Source organism: Polyodon spathula, chromosome 5, assembly GCF_017654505.1.
Source record: "Polyodon spathula isolate WHYD16114869_AA chromosome 5, ASM1765450v1, whole genome shotgun sequence".
Classification (NCBI taxonomy): Eukaryota; Metazoa; Chordata; class Actinopteri; order Acipenseriformes; family Polyodontidae; genus Polyodon; species Polyodon spathula.
In genome coordinates, this window is record NC_054538.1 from 7,071,804 (window position 1) to 7,096,029 (window position 24,226).

General features: G+C 38.4%; 1 protein-coding gene across 1 annotated transcript in view; it reads right to left on the reverse strand.

Moving 5' to 3' along the window:
* LOC121315362 (myelin transcription factor 1-like protein) overlaps positions 1 to 23,189 on the reverse strand; it is an 86,366-nt gene extending 63,177 nt beyond the window's left edge. The window contains exons 1-2 of the mRNA XM_041249388.1: positions 23,083 to 23,189; positions 22,530 to 22,579 (exon numbers count right to left, since the gene is read on the reverse strand). The gene's annotated coding sequence lies outside the window, so the exon portion shown is untranslated. The remainder of the gene's footprint in view (positions 1 to 22,529; positions 22,580 to 23,082) is intronic.
* Positions 23,190 to 24,226: the final 1,037 nt, after the last annotated feature.

The window sequence follows — 24,226 nt, forward strand, 5'->3', positions numbered from 1 at the left end:
TCAGCAAGCAGTGTTGTTGTGTCATTTATTGCAAAAATTGAAATTCCTAAAAATCTCTCGATAAAACAATTACTCTTTTATAAAATGGTGCAATTTTCTTCCATAGTTTTACCCAGATAGTAGAAGGGTGCACCTGTAGCTGTGACCTTCTACTTGTCTGATGTACAGATAGTAAAAGGAGCAATAGGGACTCGATCATTACAGTTTCTTGCAAGTGCGCATTTTACTTTGGTTTCCAAAAATATCTTGGGCTGATCAGATTTTTTTCTCTGAACCTAAAAGATTGACGCCACTAGCAGCCACAATGGCATGGCATTCACAGGTGTAAATACTGATTATAAAAAAAAACTTCACAAGTTTAAAAAATACTTCAGACAAAATGACTTCAGATGTGATGATAAAGCATTTAATGCTGTTCGGCATTTTTAAACCAGACAAAGCAACTCTTTGGAAGGGCAAGTTCTTGACTGTGACTCTTAAATATTTGTACAGAATGATTGCGATATACAAAACTAGTTATACTCTAGTATCCATGCAGCATGTACACTCCATCAAATCAGGTGCTGAACTAGCATCAAACTAACATTAACGTCACATTTACAAATACAGTCCAACTACAGATGTGTCGGCCATAACACATTGTACACATAATATTTCCATAAGTATCCATATGACAATGCTGGCTTAACTAGCAAAAGCATGTACTCACCAGCAATTTAGAAAGCTGAAATTAGATCACAGCATATAGGAGGTACTACACAAAATTTTTAAACAGAGAATTCTGGGAGTCTGGAATCAACTCCCCAGTAATGTTGTTGAAGCTGACAACCTGGGCTCCTTCAAGAAGCTGCTAGATGAGATTCTGGGATCAATAAGCTACTAACAACCACAAGCAAGATGGCCCAAATGGCCTCCTATCGTTTGTAACCTTTCTTATGTTCTTATCAGCCTCTTATGGCTTGGACTTCACAGCTTATAATGGTAATACAGCAATGCTGCTTCCCAAGCACCAACCAGCTCGTATATGTTCTGCAAAAACAACTTCAATCAGCCAACAAGTTTTAAAACAGAGGTACAGACACTAATAATTATTGGGAGGGTTTTGTGTCCATTGGAATGGGCAGCTCAAATGAGTCTGTATTAAACAAAATGCAAGCTTTAGTGCTAGTTCAGTATCACAACTGCAAGTTAAACTTCCTATTATGTCTCTTTGACAGTGGCAGCGCAGGACTTTCCCTGATGAGGTGGCAAGAGGGACAGAACAAAAAATTGAGGGGACTACACCCCTCTTTGTGCGGCACGCATAAAATACATTTGAATCATTTTCCATGTCAGATAAGTGGACCTGTGTGAACAGCAGGCATTTAAGCATGTTTAAGAAAGTGAAATTGTCATGATATATTTTCTTAAAACCAACATAAACAAGAACATCTTATATGTAAACAGGGACTGGGATTGTTCAACACAGGCGTGCCGTTTCTGGAACATTGATAAACTTAAACTTATGAAACACAAATAGAGATGTTAGAGTCTGTGCAGTTTATTTAAACAATGAAAACAATTCTGAATAAGCAATATTTCATGATTAATTTGGTATAATAATTGTGTAAAAGGTGCTTGGTAAAGTTATAAGCTCAAGAAAATCAATTTGTCCAGTAGATAATTTAGTATTAATGTTCAAAATAGCGATACAGGGATCTTTGTTATAAGGTAAGGTGGAGGTGCACCAATATATTTTCATAAGTGAAAAGCCGGCCCTCTCGGCGCTTGCTTAGGTTTAAGTGAGACAGTGTAACTTTGTATGGCTTTGCTTACATAAGGGGGCTATGGGGGGTAAGGTACAATGTGGGGAGGCATTAGCCTCCCCAAGCCCTCCCTTGCCTTGTTTGGGATATCGCAGTGAAAATGCGGCGCACTCCAGTTTGAATGTACTGTCTGATACCATCAGGAAAAAATAAACTACAAATAACATTTATGAAGCATTTAATCTCTAAGCTTTCTCCTGTGCTTTCATTTCAGATTTCGATTTCATCTATCAGATGGTTATTCACTATTACCGTTACTGTCAGAGCGGGTGTTGTATCTGTCATTTTAGGCTGTGGGGACTTTCAGTCTCTCAGACACTCTTGCAAGAAGTTGCTGCATTTCAAGTCGTCCATTTAAGATGCATTTTAAATACATAAGTTTTGTTTTATGGTTATGCTGGGGTCAGATGGCATACACCTTACATATACACTGCTAAATAGGTCTTAAAAACATCAATATAGGTGCTGTATTTTTATCAGATAAATAGATCATCAGGGTCAGTTTATACAGTCTTCCATAGTTCAGTCTTGTTTGTTTACAGTTAGTTTGCTCACATTTCCCAAAGCCCCCTTTTTTCCTTGCAACCTGCTTGTTCTGGGTCAGTCTATGAGCCTCACAACTAATACCTATTTAAAGTAGTAGCAGGGTTACATTTTCAAGCTTGGATTTTATACATTTTTTTCATTTTCTATTTTTTTGCTGTACTGATTATATTAAGGGACACATCTAAGAAAATATTAAAAACCTTAAATATATAACACTGGCATTTTTAAAGTTGTAAGGGACACGCAATTTCTTTATATGAAAATTATGTATTTTTGACACATCATAAATGTTACAATTGTATGTTGTCCCTGTCAAATAAATATACAAAAGATTAAATAGTAAGAAAACATATTTTAATGATAAGGCATGTATGGTATTTAGCCTTTCATTGTGCTTGGATGCTCTTTGTGACATCTTTCATTTTTAAAGGAATGTTGTTAACAAAAGGTTCATGTGTCAATGAACAAGCCCTACTGCAGCTCCTATATGAAACTGCTGCCACTAAAACTGCATATGCATGATCTAATTTAACTGCAAGTAGCTATTTATGCCATGAATCATCCAGTGACAGTGAATGCAACTAGAACTCTTCTTTAGTGCATTTGAATACTTGTGAAGGGCCAGGCAGATAAAATCAAAGCGGTTGCCAGGGACAGAAAATGGGAAAGGCACTAGAGAAAATGAACTGCTGTCAACAGTCCCTGTAGAGAGCTATTTAGGTAAGTTACACATTAAGTCATTTGGGGGTGTAATTGCTCTTTGGTCCAGACTGAATGGGTTATCAATTATCTTCCAAAATATATATATATATATATATATATATATATATATATATATATTTCATGGGGCGTGAGCTGGGGGTGTAAGGATATGGCAGAAGAAGCAGAAGGGAGCGGTAAGTAGGACAGAGTGCTGGCTAGAAAGGACCAGACCTAGGATAGAAGAGCGGGCAAGGCCCACTCTAGTAGCAGACCAGCGAAGCTGGACGTGGAAGCTAGGATAGAAGCTAGTTACTGACTGAGGGCAGCGATGCTGACACAACCCAGGGGCAAAGGACCCAGCAACTGAAACCGGATAGAAAGATGGTCACTGACTGAGGGCGGCGATGCAGACACAACCCAGGGGCAAAGGACGCAGCAACTGAAAACACATACGAGGTTATGACTTGGGGAGCCTCCCCTCGGGAGGAAGACGGTCCCGGCAACCGGGACACGAAAGGAGATAGAGAGGGAGAGGTACCCAGCATCTGATACTTCTGTAAAGGGACGCTCGTTAGAACCCCCAGTTGGCCGAGACTTCACGCTGCCTGGGACCTGAAATAAGAACAAGGCATAGAGGTTAGTATGGGACTCGAGCACGGAGTAGCCACGTCCCGAATTTAGGCAGAGTATGGAACAGAGCCTTGAGTGAGGCAAGATAAGTGCAGGAGCTGTGAAAGAACTGAGTGTGGCCGGGGGTCCACTCTGACCCATATGGTGAGAACCCCCCTGAAGGTAAAGGGAGGCTGATGCCTAGCCCTGAAATTAGGGAAGTGAGATTCACTTGCCCCCCAAAGGATGGACCCCCAGCACCTCACGAAATCTCCCACACTGTGAGACGAACAAAAGGCAGCACATGCCAGCGCCTAACAAACAAAAGACCAGAAGGACAAACGGGACAAACAGGAGGATGGTTAGTAATTTAGTAGGATGTGACTATGTGTATACCTGCTGCTCAGTGTAGAGGAAAAAACTCCTTGAGGCTGATTAGGGGAAAACCTGTAGTGGCCCCGGCAGACAGGTTGCCCCCACTCCGGGCATGCTAGCATTTTTAGAAGGAGCAGCAACTGTATCAGGGAAGGATGAATGAATGTAGGAATCCACTGCAGAGGATTCGTGATCAGGCTGAGGGGGGGGGGGGGGGGGGGAGTCGAGGAGGGAGCCTGCTCTGGAGTTGAGGGTGGAGAGGAGGGAGGCCTGCTCGGAGGCGAGGGTGGAGAGGAGGGAGGGAAGTCTGCTCGGAGACGAGGAAGGCCTACTCAGAGGAGAGGGTGGAGTCAAGGAGTGAGGTCTGCTCTTGAGGCGAGGGTGGAGAGGAGGGAGGCCTGCTCGGAGGCGAGGGTGGAGGAGAGGAGGGAGGCCTTCTCTGGAGTTGAGGGTGGAGAGGAGGGAGGTCTGCTCTGGAGGAGAGGGCGGAGTCGAGTCGGGAGTCTTGCTCGGAGGAGAGGGTGGTGTCGAGGAGGAAGGCCTACTCACCAGGCGAGGGTGGAGAGGAACGAGGCCTGCTCGGAAGCAAGGATGGAGGAATGGAGGGAGGTCTGCTCTGAGGCAAGGGTGGAGGTGAGTGATGATAGGAGTGAGAGGAGTCAATGAACAGGGCAGGTAAATTGTCTTGAACTGAGAAGAGAGGGCAAGGGACGAGGACTGGGTTGAAGAGAGCTAGCTGCTGTCTTAGGGCATAAATAGGTGGAGTGCGCTGTGGAGGTGCACGCGCTGCAGGCATTGGCGTAAATGCCGCTGAAGATACGGGTGAAGAGATCTGGGTCGGAATGGGTCCAGTCTGTGATACGGTTGTTAGCTGAAAGGATGGCAGCAGCTTTAGCTGAGAATGCGTGGTGGTATTGATAGAATAGAATGCCCCCATAGTGCACAGATAATTCAATTACAAGAAAGAGATACCGATTTAGCTCCTGCAATCTGTGTGAATAAACGGAACAGAGAATGTCACGATAAATGGAGAAGGCGAGGATGAATTCTCCCATGGAAAGGCTTTTTTAAAGTCATGGGTCGCGGGACTTCAGGGTGACTGAAACATCTCCGCAGTCAACCACTCTGTGATCTAAGAACTCGGAGGTGGCGATGAGAATATAGACAAGATTGACGTCCTTGCCGTTAATTATTCGCTTCTGAATTTTTGGGGAAATAGAATGGTTGGCAATAGCACGAGGAGAAGAGGAGCTTGATGCAGTGGCTGAGGCAAGGTTGAACTCTGGGAGAGCAATGGGGGGTGCCAAGGAGGACGTACCGGAAAAGGGAACAGAAGTACTGGAACTGAAGGCAGGAGGAGCAGAAGGGTTCTCCAGTTTGTCGAGACGAGCGGTGAGGGATAGATGAGAGTCTATGAGTGGCTGGAGCCATGTTTGCAGCTGATTAAGCATGACATGAGGGGAATCGCTGGTGGAGGGGATGGGCAAAGTGTGTAACTGCTGCTACAGAAGCTGTGGCTGCGCTGGCTGCACAGACAGGGGGAGCTGGACTGCATGAGCAGGGACTTGCATATGCGCAGCCGGGACGGGAGCTGCAAGGGTAGTGAAAGGGGAGGGCCTGACGGCAGAAGATTGCAGACGGGGGGGGGGGGGGGGGAATTGGCTCGGCTGATAAGGCTTCGCAATAAGTAAGAAACAGGGACATGCGGTCTCCACCGACGGGGGTGGGGATAGCCTTCGCAAAGAGAACTTTCAGCAGCTTAGGTGTCGTCCAATCTTTGGTGCAGTCAGAAGCCGGGAAGAGGAGGGATGGGAGGTCGAACAGAGACGGACCGGTGGAGGAGTCGGAGGCAGAAAGTTGTCCGAGTCAGGTGAAACAGCGTGGGCAGAAGGTAAGCTTGCGAATATGAGAATATATCTGAAGAATGATCTTTGTAGAATTTTTTATTTTTTTTTTAAGCAGAGTAATTCATAACGCTACCAGACAGGATTCAAAACGAAACACTAGCCAGCGAAGGTGCAAGTGATCAGGGCTTAAATAGAGAATAGGTACTAATTGACAGGAAATTGGAAGCCCCCTGCTGCACGCCTCCTGAACTACGCAAGCTAACATATATAACATATATATATATATATATATATATATATATATATATATATATATATATATATATATAAACTAAAGCGTTATTAGTTATTAATCAATAAGCAGTCTTCAAATTCACACTGTGCATAGATTTATGATATAGGCACTATAATGTAATGGCACTGTATAGTGTATATAACATACATTTAACTGAAAATTATTTAGGTGATTATTTAATGCTAATAGAATTTTCCACATTTTTAGTAACCAAAAATCACCAAAAAGGCCAAGGCTGATTACAAAACTATACGTTTTTTTGAATATGCAATGTATAGTTTTGTAATCAGCCTTGGCCTTTTTGGTGATTTTTGGTTACTAAAAATGTGGAAAATTCTATTAGCATTAAATAATCACCTAAATAATTTTCAGTTAAATGTATCCCTCGTAGAAACAAATATCTAATATAAAAATGTCATGCTCATATATGAAATGCTCATATATATATATATGGATGCCTAAATATATATAAGCTCAAAGGTTAGGTCCTAGGTCCTTTAGATCCCAAAGAATGATGTATTCTTGAAAACAGGATAGTTTTGTAACACTGGCTTCAGGACATAAGAAGCTGAAAAATGCTACATATTTTCATAGAGACCACTGCAAAAGCGCGTCCTCCTCTGGAATTCAGACAGGCTTAACATTGTAATGTTTGATTAAGCCTATTTTCATAAACAGTTTAATACCAGATTTCTAACTCTTAATTTTGATAAGCAAAAGAGAAAAAGAAAATAAAACAACATTAAAAAGAAAGAGGGAGAGAGTGAGTGAGAATCCACTTTAATTTGGGTTTTCAGCTAGTTAAAGATTGCATTAATACCTAAGTGCAGCACGGCAGAAATAAGAACATGGCTTATCTCAGACAGCAGGGCGGCTTGAAAGTGCTTTCTTTAAATAAAAATAAAAAGAGTTTTGCAGTTAAAAGGGAAAGGGAGCTTTAAAACCATGCATTTCGGCTTTTTGAGCCATTGCATTTTTTTCTCAGTTCAGCTTCGAATTCAATGATACTAATTAAAAGGAGTGCAAGGAGATAACAGACAAAGTGTTAATGGGGCAGCATTGAAGTGTGTCGGGAAAATGAAGGGACCCTCAGGGGCTTGCCATGCTGGTTATAATCAGCGAAACTCAGCAGCCACAGCAGCAAGAGCTGCACTGCCATCAATCCTCTAACAGCCACGAGTCTGCTCTCCCAGAATTAGAAATACATTCAAGAGATTGCAACAAACAATGCACAACATACTTATAAAAGACAAAGTGATTTAATTCTACTGCCATTTTCTAAGTTTGCTAGGATTTGTGTTAGTCTTTTTACTATTGTGTTGTTTTGTTTTTTCATTTTAAATATCCCAGAATAAGGCTAAATTGTTTAGATTTTAAGCTGGACACTTTTTGGTTAAAAATCTTAACATACTGTCACATACTGTACCGATGTAGCCTTTTACAATTCAGAGAGAAAAGCAAACCAGCGGAGGGGAAACACACATTTTGCAAGCTCTTTGCTTTGTTTAAGGTTCTTTGTGATGGAAGCAAATCTATTTAATTTTTTTTTGTTTGTTTATTTAGTATGTATATGTTACCAAAATGTTTTCTTTTGTTTGTTTGTTTTTTTATTTTATTTATTACTCACGGTATTATTATCATAATGTGTCTTATTTTCAATATCTGAATGTATGTTTGAGACCTTGCTCTCAAGTGTGCCCTCTCAAGACAGCAGTGGCATGCTATAGTACACTGTACAGTACACATCTTCAGCAAAAAACAAGAATTTCTTGGCAGCGGTGCCTTTGTTTCAGCACCAAGGCTAGCGAAAGAAACAAAATCTGTCTAACAGCAACCCTTGTGACATACTTGACAGTGTATTTTTTACGCATTCCCAGACTGAAACAAGACAACACACATATGTGTATAGAGGCAGCTGCAATTATGGCCTACTTATCTCATTTCCTAACAGTACAGTAAATTATCAGTAATGCGCACACACACACGATTTACTACTAGCATTTAAGGTTATTTCTAAAACACAGCATAGAACAATTTTCATAAAATAAGAATAAGTGTGTAAATTGTTGGTGGCATCTCTTACAATTTCTATACAATTTTTTTTGTTGTTTTATGAGAATTTTACGAGAATCCTATTTTCAATACAAAGGAGTTCAAAATGTCTGATGCTTCGGGTAAAGCTTCATAGCCACAGACATTAGCATAAATGGTCAATCTATACCTAAACCTGTATCCCTTAGTGAGAAAGATATACAATTCTAAGAAAATTTCATGATTGGTCCTACTCACAGATTGAGACAATACAGTAGATTTATAATGAGGGCTCTATCGATGTGGATTCCTGTTGCCATGAAATTGGTTAGGAATACCAGAACTAATATATATATATATATATATATATATATATATATATATATATATATATATATATATATATATATATAAAGTTTTTAACTTTTAGTAGCATTTTATAAGAGAGAGCACCTGAGCACATCTGTCTGTGACCTACATGCTGTCTGCTACAGCCAGAAACATATTATACATATATTTTATTCTATACCCTCTGTTGCTCCGTACCAGGTCAATCACTGACCTGTCGTGATACATGCTCAACGATGTCATTACTCATTTATGTAATCTCATTCCTGTCATAGCAGCAGGATCCACAGTTTGAGTCTATGCACGGATTTAAAAGCAGGCTGTCAGTGAGCCTGCAGATCTCCTGGACAGGCGGCTTTGTAACACACATGAATTGGAAATTGACCCAACTTTAGCAGACCTGACTTTCTCATCACCGTTTTGATGTGGTTCCTGAGGTGAAACCATGCAGCAGGCAGATTAGATTGAAATAGAATGAATTAGCACATGGGTAGCTCAATGTGCTGCACCAAACTAGACCAGTCTTATTGACTACCATCATCACACAAGAGGCAGATTCCCAAAGCTCTCTAAAAATAATGACCCTGATGGCTTATACCCAATTCCTAATGTAAAATGTCCATATTTTTTAGTCCATAAAGATGGAATCACTTCATTGTGTTGTATTTCAATAGGAGATATGTTTGTGATGTAGAACAAATGTATACAGCATTCATTTCGTTTTATTTTATGCAGTATTATGTTTTAAGGTGTCGTCTTCTTCAAGTTTTTTCAAGTTTATGCCTACTTCTAATATGGGAATAGATAACCAAGAATGTCAGTTTGATTGCTTTAATGGATGTCTTTTTTATAAACAAAGACTTGTAAGCGCTTTTTAAAAAATTTTTTAAGGATCACCTATTTGATGGCAAATGTTTAACACAAAAGTAAATGTCAAAATGAAAGCCAAGGCTATTTGGTTGAGATCTTCCATTTTATGTACAGGCATTTCCTAAATTTGCATTTGATGAGCTTCTCAGCCATACACTCTAGAAATTCCCTCTGGAGCAGCACTGAGTATGCTTCATGAAAATGTCATCTGCCAGTACTGCAATCACTCACACTCCAGCAATCATGTGCACAATGCAGAATGGGTCGAACATCCAGGTGAGAACGTGAACTGGCAATCAGCCACTGGAATTATGAACAAGGCCATTCTCTTTCATTTGCCGTCAACACAACCATCAAGGCCTTAATTACGAGACAAGTGTGGGGCCCGGCTGCTGAAAGGCTTATTATTATACAGCTCAGCATAAAATCAGTTTTGTATTGATGAACTGTAGAAAATGAGGAAGCCTGGCACAGCCCACACAATACAAGGAGGCTGATTACAAAGACAGAGTCCCACTGAACAAAGAAATAAATATGATTTTTTTGGAGGAATGCAATTACACAGCTTTTCTTACAGAACCATGGCAGTATGGAACTCGGAAACACAAAAGATTAATCAGTAAAGTAATTTTCTACTTAATCTGTTAACTGTTTACATGGCTTGGAATAGCTTACAATGTGTTTAAGTTGTTTTACTGTTTATGTTTAAAAAGTTGCTCCAACCAAGAAAGGCCCTCTTAATCAGACTTGGTAGCAGAAAAACAATACTTAGCGTTACGCAATAATTAAGACTCTCCAAAAATCATTTGTGGCTGTGCCCCTTCTCAGTTCTTTATCGGTTTTGTATTACGTATCATGCAACCAGCATTATGGGTATATTTTAATGATCTAAACAGCATCAGACCTTAACAGCATCATCCTAAAACTCATAACCCCGCTCTATGACAATGTGTTTCCTTTGTATTTTCGTTGCATTAAGAGATGTTATCAAGGAGGTCAATAAATCATGCCTATGGGAAAATGTACCAGCAGGATAATGGGGTGGTGGTATTAGAATGGACCACTGTCTGTTTCATACATGCCTTTGTGTATTTAATAACCATACATTTTTAATAGTGGAATTATTTATCAAAAGGAACTATAAAACCACAGTGGATTCCATAGAGGGCATTGCATTGAGCCCTGTGTATTAGGAAGGCAAAATCAACAGAGCCTGTTTCTACTCATTGTGCTACAGCAGACCCTACTGGCCAGGTGCCAGGTGACCTCAAAGTGGACACCAGCAAGGCTGGCCTTTGTCATCAAGGGGCATTTGGTTGACAACATCTAATGTTGGAGCTCCTGGGTGTTAAGAGACAAGTGGCTTGCTGATGGCATCAGAGGATGCTCATTAACATTTAGTTCTCCTGTTTTTGTAATGTCTGTGGTCCGCCTGTCATAAATTACCCGAGAGCTATACTTTCTGACAATGCAGACCCAACAGACAAAATCAGCAGCTTTTCAACAGCTCTAATGATTTCTTGAACTGAGGTTTAAACAGTTAGCCTAATTTTTCTAACACCAATTTTTCTTAACTACATTTTCCTATAATCATGACAGATATTTTCCTAATAAGAAATTAGGTAACGCCCATTAAAGTTCAGAAGGACCGGGTTAAAGGAGTTAAGATAACAGCTGATATTGCTGAGTTATTGGACTGTACATTGCTTTGTGAAATGTGTTGTTGTTGAGGGTACTTTGCCTGTTTTAAAGCCTTTGTTTTTCAGAAATGAACTGATACAGTTGCTGTCTATATGTATGAGCTCCTCGTATCCCTCTGCAGTAGCCCTTCTGGGAGGGGTGATGCTTGAGCAGCCACAGGCTCCCCTAGGGCCAGTGCCTGTCAATGCCGTGATCAGAAGCCAGCCGCTCTACAATTGGCAGCAAAGTAGCTGCAGAATTTCCTTGGTTGTTCACTCCCCTGAGAGCAACCACTCACCTCTCCACAGAGGGAGGGCATTCATCTGCCATGTATGTTATCATTATAGAGCTATAATTAGTACAGTGCGAGAAAACAAAACAAAACAATAAATGATTGAGGTATATTTGTAGAAAAGGGATTGTATTCCTTTTTTACAGGGAATAAACAGTGCTCATATAATGTCAGCCTCTTTAACCATAGTGACATCACCAAAAACAGTCCATGTAGAGATCTAGTGCATATTAGTGTCATCAACTGAGCCAGCTTTAACACTACTGCTCCTAGTGAATGGTGCTAAGGGATCTTTCACCTCCACCAAGTCAGCACTCACTCATATTTCATCTGAAGGTCAGCACTCTCCTACAGCGTGAAGTGGAATTACTGCATGACCAATATGATCAGACTACCATTCAAGTACTGACCAGGCCCAACCTTACTCAGTAAGATCGGGCAAGATTATCTTGAACTTTCTTATGATATCGCTCATTTGTAATCTTCTCCTGGGTGTCTTGTTTTGTATTCCAGCGTTGTGTAGCATATTGGTGAATACTGGGGTACAGAAATAGAAAAGTAAGTGCTCATACTCTGATACCAGCAAATAAATAATCAGCTGTTATAACTACAGTGCTTTTCTTTTTATTTTAAAACTAATTTTCTATACTTTTCGGATAACATTATCCAAGTTTCTCTCAACACGGTGTTTAACATCATGTGCAGTGTAAAACCTTTTAAGATAATTAAAAACTGGATAAGGTTAATTTAATTCAATATGACACCACCCAGAATCTTCTTAGAGCAGGCCGTTCTCCCAAACTGAGCAGCCGGGTAAGAAGGGCATTGGTCAGAGAAGCCACGGACAGGCTAATGACAACTCTGAAAGACCTACAGTGTTCCACGGCTAAACCCTTGGAATTTACAAAAATGCATGTGGGAAACTCAAAAGATTCTGTGGACCGATAAAACAAAAATGGAACTGACCTAAATGCAAAGCGTTATGTCTGGCGCAAACCCAAGACAGCACATCACCCAGGTAACACCATCCCTACTGTGAAGCATGGTGGTGGCAGCATCCTGCTATGGGGATGCTTTTCATTGGCAGGAACTGGGGTGGAGCTAAATACAGGCAAATCCTTGAGGAAAACCTGCTTTAGTCTGAAAAAGACCTAAGACTGGGACAGAGATTCACCTTTCAGCAGGACAATGACCCCAAGCACACAGCCAAAGTGATACTGGAGTGGCTTTAAAAAAAGAAAGTGAATGTCCTAGAGTGGCCCAGTCAAAGCCCGGACTTGAATCAGATTGAAAAGCAGTTCAACTCACTAATTGTACTGCAGGTTGTAAAAATAATGTAAAGGCAAAGGGTCAATCTTTTATTCCTGTTCTAATTGTTGCACAATGATTCGGATTTGCTTGCTTTATCATAGGCTGGAATATGCTTAGAACAATGGCTCTGCATACCTTAACCTTGTAAGAATGTGTTCTTTAAATAAAAACCAAGACTGTATACACTATTTGTTAAACAGCAGTACCAGAACCAAATGTAACAAAAGCACATCATTGTTTCCATTTGTAAAGGAAGACATTTAAACGGCATTGAATGAACATCAGAATGCAGAAGCAGGTATTGCCATGCAGAAGACATGCAACAGGCATGTTTATGGGGCAAGATATGCATGAGGAAACTGCTAGTATGAACAAAATAGTTTGCTTCATGCTCTTAAAATCATCAGCAGCCGTTTAACCCTTTATGTCTCCCAAAAAGCTACAGCACATTGAAGACCGGTTGACAGACAACAATCATTTCTGAAACTACTAACCAGCCAACATGCTTAGCTGAAGCAGAGAGCCTTTGCACAGGGACAGGGGTCTATTTCATTCATTAGTTACAGCGGGGGTGAAATCGTTCCATTTTACAATTACGAAACATAATTTTACAATCCGTTTTGAATGACCAATTACTTCCCTATACGACCAGGGTTTAGTGGTAGTTGAATTAACCGAAACTGTTTCTTAGCCAAAGTGTCTCTAGAGGTTTTCTTTTATTGAAATGTAGATGATAGATGCTGTATAAAAAATCCAAACCATTTCTCCCTGTATAAAAGCATCCCTCAAACAGCAGCTGGAAAAATGAGGGTGCAATGCAGTAAAGCACAGTTTGAGCTGTCATCTAATTAAGCATTCAGTGCCTCACACATACACACACACGCACTAAGACATGTGCGTATGAACAATAAAGAACACTGCTGTCTTTTTAGTCCTTTCCCACTGTATTTATCTTTCTCCTATTGCTGATGATAAAGGCATTCCGGATCTTCAGGGCTGAGTCTCACACACTGGAAGGTGCATGGCAAGGCAAGCATTAATAATTAAGAAATGGTTTTTAGTACAGGGTGGGGATTCTACACATGGGGCTACTGTCATATCATCCTACGGTCATTTCTGGAATGACACTGTAAAGTGCAGAACAAACGTATCTAAATATATATTTTTAGATACTCTGCATGTAACATCCTCACATAATGAGATCTCAGTAGGTTCTTCTCATGACTAAAATTCTTAAATAATTAAACTTGGTGGTGCGTTTACTGGAAAACAGTCCATATGTTAATTTAAAAATGCAGCTGTTCTATGGGCTTTGGGTTCGGAATAATATTCTGCTTTCTCTTTCCCAAACCCTGTCTGCTCCTGCCCAATCCATGCTGCTTAGTGTCTGGTATGACGACAAATAACTGCTACCTCTGTGACTCGCAACTTCCCTCAAACCAGGTGAGAAGATGGAAATGGACAAGCAAGCTAACATTTTATTTTGATGCCAGTATATATTTCAACTTACACGAAGAGAAAAGCAACCTTGATGGTTCAATTGAACCATCTGCCAGTTTAATATGGAAGTCGAGAGAAATTAACTTGACAAGGCTTTTGTTAAGGCAACTGATGCACTAGGACTTCAAATTAGAGACAAATGTTGAAGATGTGTAATTTTAATTGCTTTAAAAGAGGGTACTGGAACTCAAATTCCACCTATGCACATAAAGTAAGAAAAAAAATGTCACAAAAAAACACACTCAATGCAAAGTGATTTTTTTTCTTTTAAAAAATTCAAATTAAAAAGGCACCCTGCTGAAACTGTGCCATTCTCTGCATTGCTATCCAAAATATTTACAGCTTGTTTCTATCATGCTGTTTATCTGTATACAAATAGCATTAACTTGTTCAATCAGTTTTAGAGAGAGAGGGAGGTGGGGTAGGGTGGGGAGGGGTGGGGTGGAGGGACTGATTTTCAAAGCTTTCTAATCAAAAATAAAAAGGAGAAATAAACAATCTAAATACCTGCTTTGTTTATTTCTAGTTTTGTAACTTAAACATGTGTTTTTCTCCATTTAAAAAAAAGAGAAATGTCCTCTACTTAGTTTGATGTTAAGCTAAACTTTTAATGCATTTCAATGATGCTTAGAATTACAAATGGTAGGGAGAATTGAACCTGGCTACAATTTGTATTTACCATTATGTGGCCAGGAAATCACCTAACTACAAGAGTTCCAGGGGATCTTTAATGTCCGCAGAGTAGGATACTCTCTTCTAACCTTGGAGGTCACCCATCAAGTTCCTTCTAAGAGTTGCCAGCATCAGACTCTGAAGGTGGCAAGGCTGCAGGCTTTTTCAAGTCTCAGCCACTCTGTTCTCCCTTTTTCAGTTTCTACCTATGTGGTACTTCATTCCAGCTTGTACTGACAGGGTGCAACATCTCACCCTGCTCCTTTCAGACTGTATCAAGGCGATAGAATTCTGGTTGCGAATGACGAAGTAACATCCTTCAGTGATTTTTACATGAACACCAGAACCTGTAAAACCTTTTTTTTTTTGTCTGCAAAAACTAAAAGAAAGAAACTCAACCAAAATCTCCATGTGGAGGCTCCTGAAAATGTGTGTGTGTGTGTGTGTGTGTGTGTGTGTGTGTGTGTGTGTGTGTGTGTGTGTGTGTGTGTGTGTGTGTGAGTGTGTGCTTAAAAGGAGACAGCTTAGTACAGTTTCAATCAGTCTTGCCATACTTCATTGGGAATTCATGGCTCCCTTTTAAAATCATTGTTTCAGAATATTATCAGCTTTGAGCAGCATAACACCTCATTATAAATGCAAAGTATCTTTTGGGTATATGCAATTTGATTATGCTGTCTTGCATTTCAAAACTTAACAAGAAGCATACACGTTGTTATGTACAGGTATATTTAATGCATATATAGAAAGGAATTACTTTTAACGATTTTTATTTTGCTTAGTCAGAGTAACGCCTAATAAAACATTGCTGCAGATAAAAATGGAATTTGAAATTTTGAACAAACTGTATATCATCTAGAATCATCTCAAATTAAGAACCTATACTTATTATTTAATATTGTTAACCACGGTCTAGGTCAATTAAAAAATAAATGTAGAGCTACAAAACTACAAGTAGTAGGAATGAACTTGCATGTGCAGTACTGCCTGGAAAAGCCATGTGATCTGGTTGAGGTGGAACATGATGGAAAGAATATGATTTTATATATATATATATATATATATATATATATATATATATATATATATATATATATATATAATATATATATATATATGAAGGTTATGGAAGTTTTCATCTGGCATGAGCTTTTCCTGCATTATTGCCATGCTAGATTTGAGATTTTGGCCAATGTCTCAATAGTTTCTAGTTGCTCCAGGATTCCTATATCTAGGTTACAGTCAATTCCCTTAAGGTAGTCTGCCTGGTCTCACTTGACCATATTTGTTGATTCTGTTAAGAAGAAGAGAGTAGTTTTGTTCCAAATTTGTTCTACCTCTTCTTGCACCTCAGATATTTTCTCAGTCTTTTCCTGGGGGAAAACAATGTTTTACCATCATTGTTTGACAGACAAATTCCTATAATATATGTGTTTTTTTACTTTTTAAATAGCTATTTTGCTGGACCAAAATGGAAGCAATGGTATTGCCCAATTATTTTTGGTGGCATCATTTTAAACTACAGTTTTTTCATAGTCTGCTTATACTTTTCACTCAGTAACCTCCCCTTTTTCTCTCATGCACACACATACTTAATTTAGAAATATTTTAGTGATATTAGTTTTCACTTACTATCCTAGAATGTAAACTTCCCCAAAAGGAACAGTCTTGGCAAGAAAATATAGTACTGCAGTTCTATTTGAGCTAGACATTCGCTGGAATGCATGACATTGCACAGCAAAATGGTCAGGTTTTATTGGAGGATGCCTATAATTTAGACTTGACTGTAAAAAGTATAGCATATAACATAATGTGAAGCCAATATTTCAACAGCTCGTTCTTTAACATCAAGTAATAAATAAAAAAAAAAAAAAAAAAAAATTATGGCAATCATATTAAACATTTTAGGACAAGAACAAGGGTTTATAAAACCCTGACAATATAAAGTCTGTCCCTTAAATGCTCCCTGGAATAAGAGGTGTGGGGAGCTACTAACACATACAACTGTGGAAAAATGTAGCTGCCATATTTCATGACTATATTCAAGTTAAATCATCACATAATGACTTACTGAAACAATTGTAGGGGCATGCACAAGTTTAAAAGAGTAATAACCAAACCTTAAATATAATTTCCTCTCTGCTCATTGGCACAACATCATTCTCACAACTTCAGTTTTATTTTGCTACATACAATTCAGATTTTATTTTCACTTGGACTTTGGAGAAGCCAGTTTAACCTGCCACCACACTATACTAGTACTCCCTGTACAGTACGTATTGGGAATGCCACAGAAATAGCAGAGGACTTTTTAGCAGAGTAAAGCAAAACACAATGAAAACCTAGTATGTATTGCAAAAGAAAAACACTGAAGAGCATGGAAACTATGGTACAAGCATGGTATAAACATAGTAAACTGAAAAACTACCAATGCACATATTTTGTGGCCAATTATTTTCAGGCCTCTTCCTTCCTCCTATACAGCATATAGAACAATACAAAATGCAATCCATAGACACCTGCAAGAGGATAATGACAATATTTATTTTCTATTTCCTATTTTCATACACCGTTTTAAAACCTTTGATTCGATTCCTCAACACATAATTTGATAGAGTCTTTCATATTCAATAAGGACGGTAAGTATCATTTATACTAAATATCAAGTATGAATAACGTCTGCACAGGACTCAACAAGTGATTATTGTAAACAGAGTCCATTTCAAAAGGACGTCCTCCAGGGTTGCTTTCTGGAGCTATCAATAGCATCAATTAATTTGATGTAGTAATTACGCTGACGCAACATTTTATAACCTGATGAATGTGCCCTATGTGATCTTAAAAGCATCAGAGCATGTTCACCAGCTACTATAGTTCTGCAAACTAGCTAATAGACAAGAGTAGTTAGGTTTTCATTTATTTTTCTTCTGCCAGCCATATCAGGAAGACTCCATTGTACATGTGTCTATTTGAGTTAGTATTAGTTGTAGTTCCTCTCACTAGGCTATTTATATGAGTTATTTTCACATCCATGCCCTATTATACTTTTTAAAACATTTGAAGACATTGAAAAATACTTCCTGTACAGCCAAAACGTTTGTCATTTAATTTATTAAGTTTCTTTTTAGTATTTCTGTACTTAGTTTTTAAACTATCTAAAGACTTGGATTATCTACCAAAAAAATCACTTCTCAAGATAATTTACATTAACCGTATGAGAAAACAGGATGTCATAAATCACATTAGATGTAACTACTGTACCAAACAATGTCTGTTAAATTAAAATGGGAAGGGAGGATTGTTATGAAGTGGTCAGTGAGTGAATTTTACTTTATGTCAAGAGGTCATTTATAAAATCAGTTTAATGGTAATGTAACTATTTACATTTTTTACATTTAATATGCATTGGGTTGGATTACCATCCATTTCCAACTGGTCTGGAGAGCAATGGTGATCATCTGAAAGCTGGAGACCAATCTATTTCTACAGCCTGGACCAAAACAAGCCTTCCCTGACAACATGAGGGACTTTATATAATGCGCCCAATGTAAGTCCAGCAAGACAGTTACAACTATTATTTTTAATTTGTTGTTTTTAATGTGAGCAATCTGTCTGATTAAATCAGACTAGTTATTTCACTGGCAGAAAGTAAAATGAACATTTACAGAAAATGTCACTGCCTAGTCACCAGCTTTGGTGCAGTGTCTGTAAATCACACATATAACCTAAATAAGACCTGATTTTGAGACTTTATGTTGCAAATTGCAAAAAGGGGAGAATTCATGTCAATTAAACCTTGTGCAGTGCAAACCTCCTACTCCCAGAAATAGAATGATTTAATCTGCCTCTTCAATCAAGCGTTGATTTTCTTTTTTACCAAAGACATTCCAGCATACACTATACTTTCAGTGGGAGGCTAAAAATCTACACAGCTCTGCTTTCTAAATGCCTATTAAGGCTACACCTCCTGTACGAATAGTCAAGACTGCAAAATTACCAAATTAGTTAGCCACGGAAAAAAAACGACAAGGACATTCACAAAAAATACCAGTAGTGTATTACTAATCTATGAGCATGCCCTGCTGTTATAAGCATACAGTTACTGAAGCATTTTGGTGTGCTTCTGCAGATAAACCTGTATTAATATCATGGTTCTCTCAGTCTAGTAGTCAATGCTAGACACTTCCCAGCACTGTGTGCCACATCATCTTTCCAACAATATATAGCAACAATATAATCTGAACTGTATCTCGAAACTCTGCTGAACATTTTTGTTAACCAAGAATACAAATGTAATGTAAAATTTGGCCAAGTAACACAACTCGGTAATTCATCTACTTTTAGATTTAATCGACATGGATATAAAACTATTGCTTTGCCAATACTGTGCATGTCATGCTGACTCGCATAGCACCCCTCTTTCTAAGCATGAATGGACAAGAAGGAATATTCGAATTAAAACAAAGTTTAACTTGACACTGTATTGGCACTGCTTTTCACTAAATGCCATATGTGTGCACTTTATTCATGTTTTGAGTGGTCACCAAATAATAAACAGCATAACATAATGCAGGAATCCCATTGCAAAACAGTTTTAACTATCTCAGATTTTACTTGATAAGGCTCAAGTAGACACAATGAATCTCACAATAAAATCAGGACTGGCTCAAGATACTGTGGAAGGTTTGATAGTGACAAATGCCATGTAAGATGAGGTTCATAATTTACCACTGGTTATCTGAAATATGGTTGTAATAGCTTGGTCACAAGCCATGATGGAATGTGTCATCTAATTCAGAAACTAATCAAAACACACATACACATACCGGACTGCGAGTTTAAACATTCGGTTGCCGTAGTTCTATAAAGTTACAGTACACAGCATCATTACAAGAGCATTGCCCAGAGTAAAACACACATAAACACATATTTAACATGAAGGAGGTCAGCTGTACCTCATATATCCCGTAACACTGCTCATCTCCTCTTTATCATATTTGAACAGACTCCATGTAATTTTTGTTTTGACGTAGTTTGATTGCCACAATAAAAGCATAGGTGTACCCTTCGAGATGATTAATGCACTCCAGGCCTTGTTATGCCATAGGGTAAGAGTGCACATTAATCATCAAGCCATACCCTTGCTGGATTTCCTGCTTTAAAGTTTAGATTGATTTTTAATTGGCTAGTTGTGGCGATAGATTATGTTTTCAGTTAAAACAAGGCACTGCGCCTTCCATTTAGACAGTCATGTATTATATTTGCTGTTGTTTCACTAAGCCTACCACCATCAAAATTGAGGCTATTTAAATGCCAGTTCCCTATACTAATTGGCTAACCAAACAAGCAAGCCAAGATTACTGAAAGTCTGTGATCACTATAATCCGAAAAGGTGCAAATCCAAATGTGTTTAACGTAACAGGGTGCTGTGATACGATTGTGTAATTAGGGTCATCCTGGGGTGCCTAAAAAGTCCTATCAACATCCCACTCCATGGCAAAGACGATGATCTTTGATGCTGACATCTAATGTGAACCAAGGCAAGTACAATTCACAGAACTGATCAAGCACCACCATTATCAATATGGTTACAAGTTTACTGATTGAAATAATACTAATGATTGAATATCTCAATTCAGCACTACTCTGGTGCGTAATTAATCCTATAGATACATTCTTATTTATTTCAGCACACAGCTAAAATACAGTATTCAATTTGGATTTGATTTTTATTTTTAGAGTATTTAAATGCTTACCTTCAAGCTTTATAAAATATACTGCAGCTGCACAAATATGGGTAATGTCATAGATGAAGCTGTAATTCTGTAGTAGGATATTAAAAAGCACACTGCGAATACATCAAGCAGGTGTATACTATACTTAGTGTATATGTTGAGTGCATGCATACTGTACTAGCTGTACATATTCACCTCTGTGGTGTATCATCATAACACTAAAGTGACTGCACACTGGTACTGGTAAAGCATTTTCATTTAATTTCATTTCAACTTGCCCTTTTACTCTCTATTAATAATAAATAATAATTTTTCTTTATTTTTATATAGCGCCTTTCATAGTGGACCACCATCACAAAACGCTTTACAAGATACGAGACTAGGGTGTGTGAACCATGCATCAGCTGCAGAGTCACTTACAACAACATCTCACCCAAAAGATGGAGCACAAGGAGATTAAGTGACTTGCAAAGGGAGCTGGGATTTGAACTGGGGACCTCTTCATTATGAGTTTCTTTAACCACTGGACCACATAGCCTCCAGTTTATTAGATGCAACCAGTTGAATTGGTAAATAGTTAAAACAGCAGATTAGGAATTGCATACTATTAAAATGAACATGGATTGTTTATTTACTTTAACTAAAAGCAAACATGTACGGCTAATGAAGAACAGTAGAAATAGAAAAACGCAAGCATGTAGCTGCAGGTTTATTTCAATGATCAGACACTCTCCACAGCTCACTTGTGTCTGCAGTGCTAGTGAATTATGCATTCCCCCATAGTGCTGAGAACTCAGCAGCACACTACTGCCAGTGTGACACTGCCTGCTGATATCAAATATATTGTAAAATAAATAGATACAAAAAAAAAAAAAACTTTAGAGACAGTGTTCTTACCACACTAATGCTCCTAGATTCTCTTTAATACAATCATTACGCTGTGTTCTTTTTTTTTAGTCAGCTAATTCATTTGAACAGCATTTGGTTTTGTGTAATCCTGTTCAGATTTCATGATAACTGTGTCCATGTCTCAAACACATCTCTGAGCTCTTGGAAGGAAATCCAGTATGGTCCCCGCTGTTGTTGTCTGTAATAAGCATGATTGCCACTTAAAACAAACTTACAGATAGAATATTGTTTATCAACTATTTAAAAACATAATACATAGTAAAAGACACTTTAAAACTGAAATAGAAAACTTTTATAATTTTTTAATACGGTGTACTTAGAAAGTATGCTAAGAATTTCAAAAGTTATGCTGCACAATACTGTGCATTATGTAATCAACATTATGTAAACAACAGGTACACATTTGTGGTAACAATGTATAAAATTAAATTGAATGTGTTTTCAGACCCTTCAGTTGCCCGTGACCAAAATACAGATAAACCTTTAAACCTCTTGGGATCTTGTTTTTTAAATGAGATCTACTTATAAAATGGGCTTGAATATACACATTCATGAAGTATTATGTTGCATACAATTTGTCTACAGATATGCAGTAAGTTTAAAATGTTTAAAACAGAATTATTTAAATTGTGCCTTCAACTTTTTAATACTTAACGTTTTACAAATTCTAGTGACTATAATTAACCAACAACTTTTAAACAAGTATTGAAGCATGATATTGCAGCTCAGAAAAGTATAATTGTACAATACAAATAAAATAGCAAAATGCAGTTAAATGGGTATTGGTTATAATATGCAGGTGTCAGAAATACAGGCTTTGTTTACATGTAGTCCCCAAACAGTGCTGGTATGGACCCTGGGAGAATGACTGATAGGTAGGTTTTTAATTTGTTGTACATAGATAAGCGCCATATTATTAGACAAATAATAAGCTAAACAAACCAAATAAAAAAATATGAAGGTGGTAGGGTAATTAATTAAAACGCAAAGAAAGCTTGTCACCTTCCTCAGCAGGAGACAGGTACCCCTGTTCAGTGTTCATTGATGCATATCTAAATATAGCAGAAGTGGCAGTTAGTGAAATACAGGCAAATGTAAACAAGATACCTTTGCTTGTCCACCAGACAGACAAAGTGAATGTTATAAAATGAATCCCACTGAGCTGTGTCACATACTCATCACAAACACAACAGTATATAAACCCTTTGAATGAGTCTGCAACCAACAAGAAACAACTACAGCATCTCTCAGAAATATCAACAAATCATTTTTTGGAAACAAATCAAAGAGACTAATAAAAACAGCTTTTAGACTAACAGTTAACTGTACAATGCCATCCAACACATTATAAACAATTAAGCTGAAAACAAACAGTCTTTAAATACAAGCACATTAACATTAGGGTAAAAAAGCACCTGCTACAGCTTAGATATAAGTTGTCTTCACTAAAATAATGACCAGCAGTGCATGCATGGTTTACTCTACTTTTCCTTCACAGAGAAGCACTGAACATCACATCACAACACCCAGCAAAGTGAGAAAATTATATATTTACCTTGAGGTTACACAATAGTAAGGTCAACAAAACAAAACTAAACAAAATAACAATTACAAGAGCACTGTCTCCAACTGAATAATCTATATATGCATCTTCATTGTGCATCCTCAGTTATGCCAGTGTCTGGCAAGCCTTAAGTCTGATACCAGTCTCTCTCTCTCTCTCTCTCTCTCTCTCTCTCTCTCTCTCTCTCTCTCTCTCTCTCTCTCTCTCTCTCTCTCTCTCTCTCTCTCTCTCTCTCCTGCCTTCCATCTTGAGAGCGTCCCTTCTGAAGTAAATGTTACAACCAGACACAAGCAAAAGCACAATACAACTCTCCCACCAGAAGAGAAGGAAAAAAGGAAAAACCCACCAGCTTTAATTTCAGTCTTCTAATAAACTTTTTTCACCTGCACGTCTTCTCTTTATCTCAAAGCTCACAGTGGAGTTCGTCACTCATCTGTATGCTAATTATTGTACCGCACGAAAGGAGAGAGAGAGAGAGAGAAAAAAGAAGCGATAACAGTTCCAAGCAAGCAACCAATAGGCCTGAATGCAATACAAAAATGAACAGCGCCGACACCAATAAAATGAGAGCACAGACAAATGCAAAAGCACTGGTATGGCTGCTGAAGTGTAGCCTTTAAGGAAGTGGCAGACAGAGAGGCGAGGTGCTGTATACAGAATGCATGAAGCATGAGCTCCCTCAGAGACCGGAGCACTGCAGCAGAACAAAATCAACCAGCACACTGCTGACTTACCCTTTCTAAGCTTGCATTCTCAACTGGCACCACACTCATCCGTGGACTGAGGGGAGTGTTAATGTTTAAGCTGTGCACCATTTAACTCTGTACTGCAAAAGGGATGAGATGAGCTAGGCATGCGTTTCACTCCTGTGCTGTTTTTTTTGGTTTGTTTTGTTATTTTCCATAGCTGTACACATTATGATGCAATATGTATTAGTTCCCACAGGCCCTTGAATATCTGAAGCAATGCCCGTGTATTGGGTGCAGTCATTGTCGTATTGAATATAGTGTCTGGAGAGCCTAAAACCTAACAACAAAGGTTATACATGTCTCATCTCTTATCAGTTTGTCAGATAATTCATGTCTGGGCTGTTTTTATTTTATGAAATGTTTCTGAATTACTATTTTGTACTGTG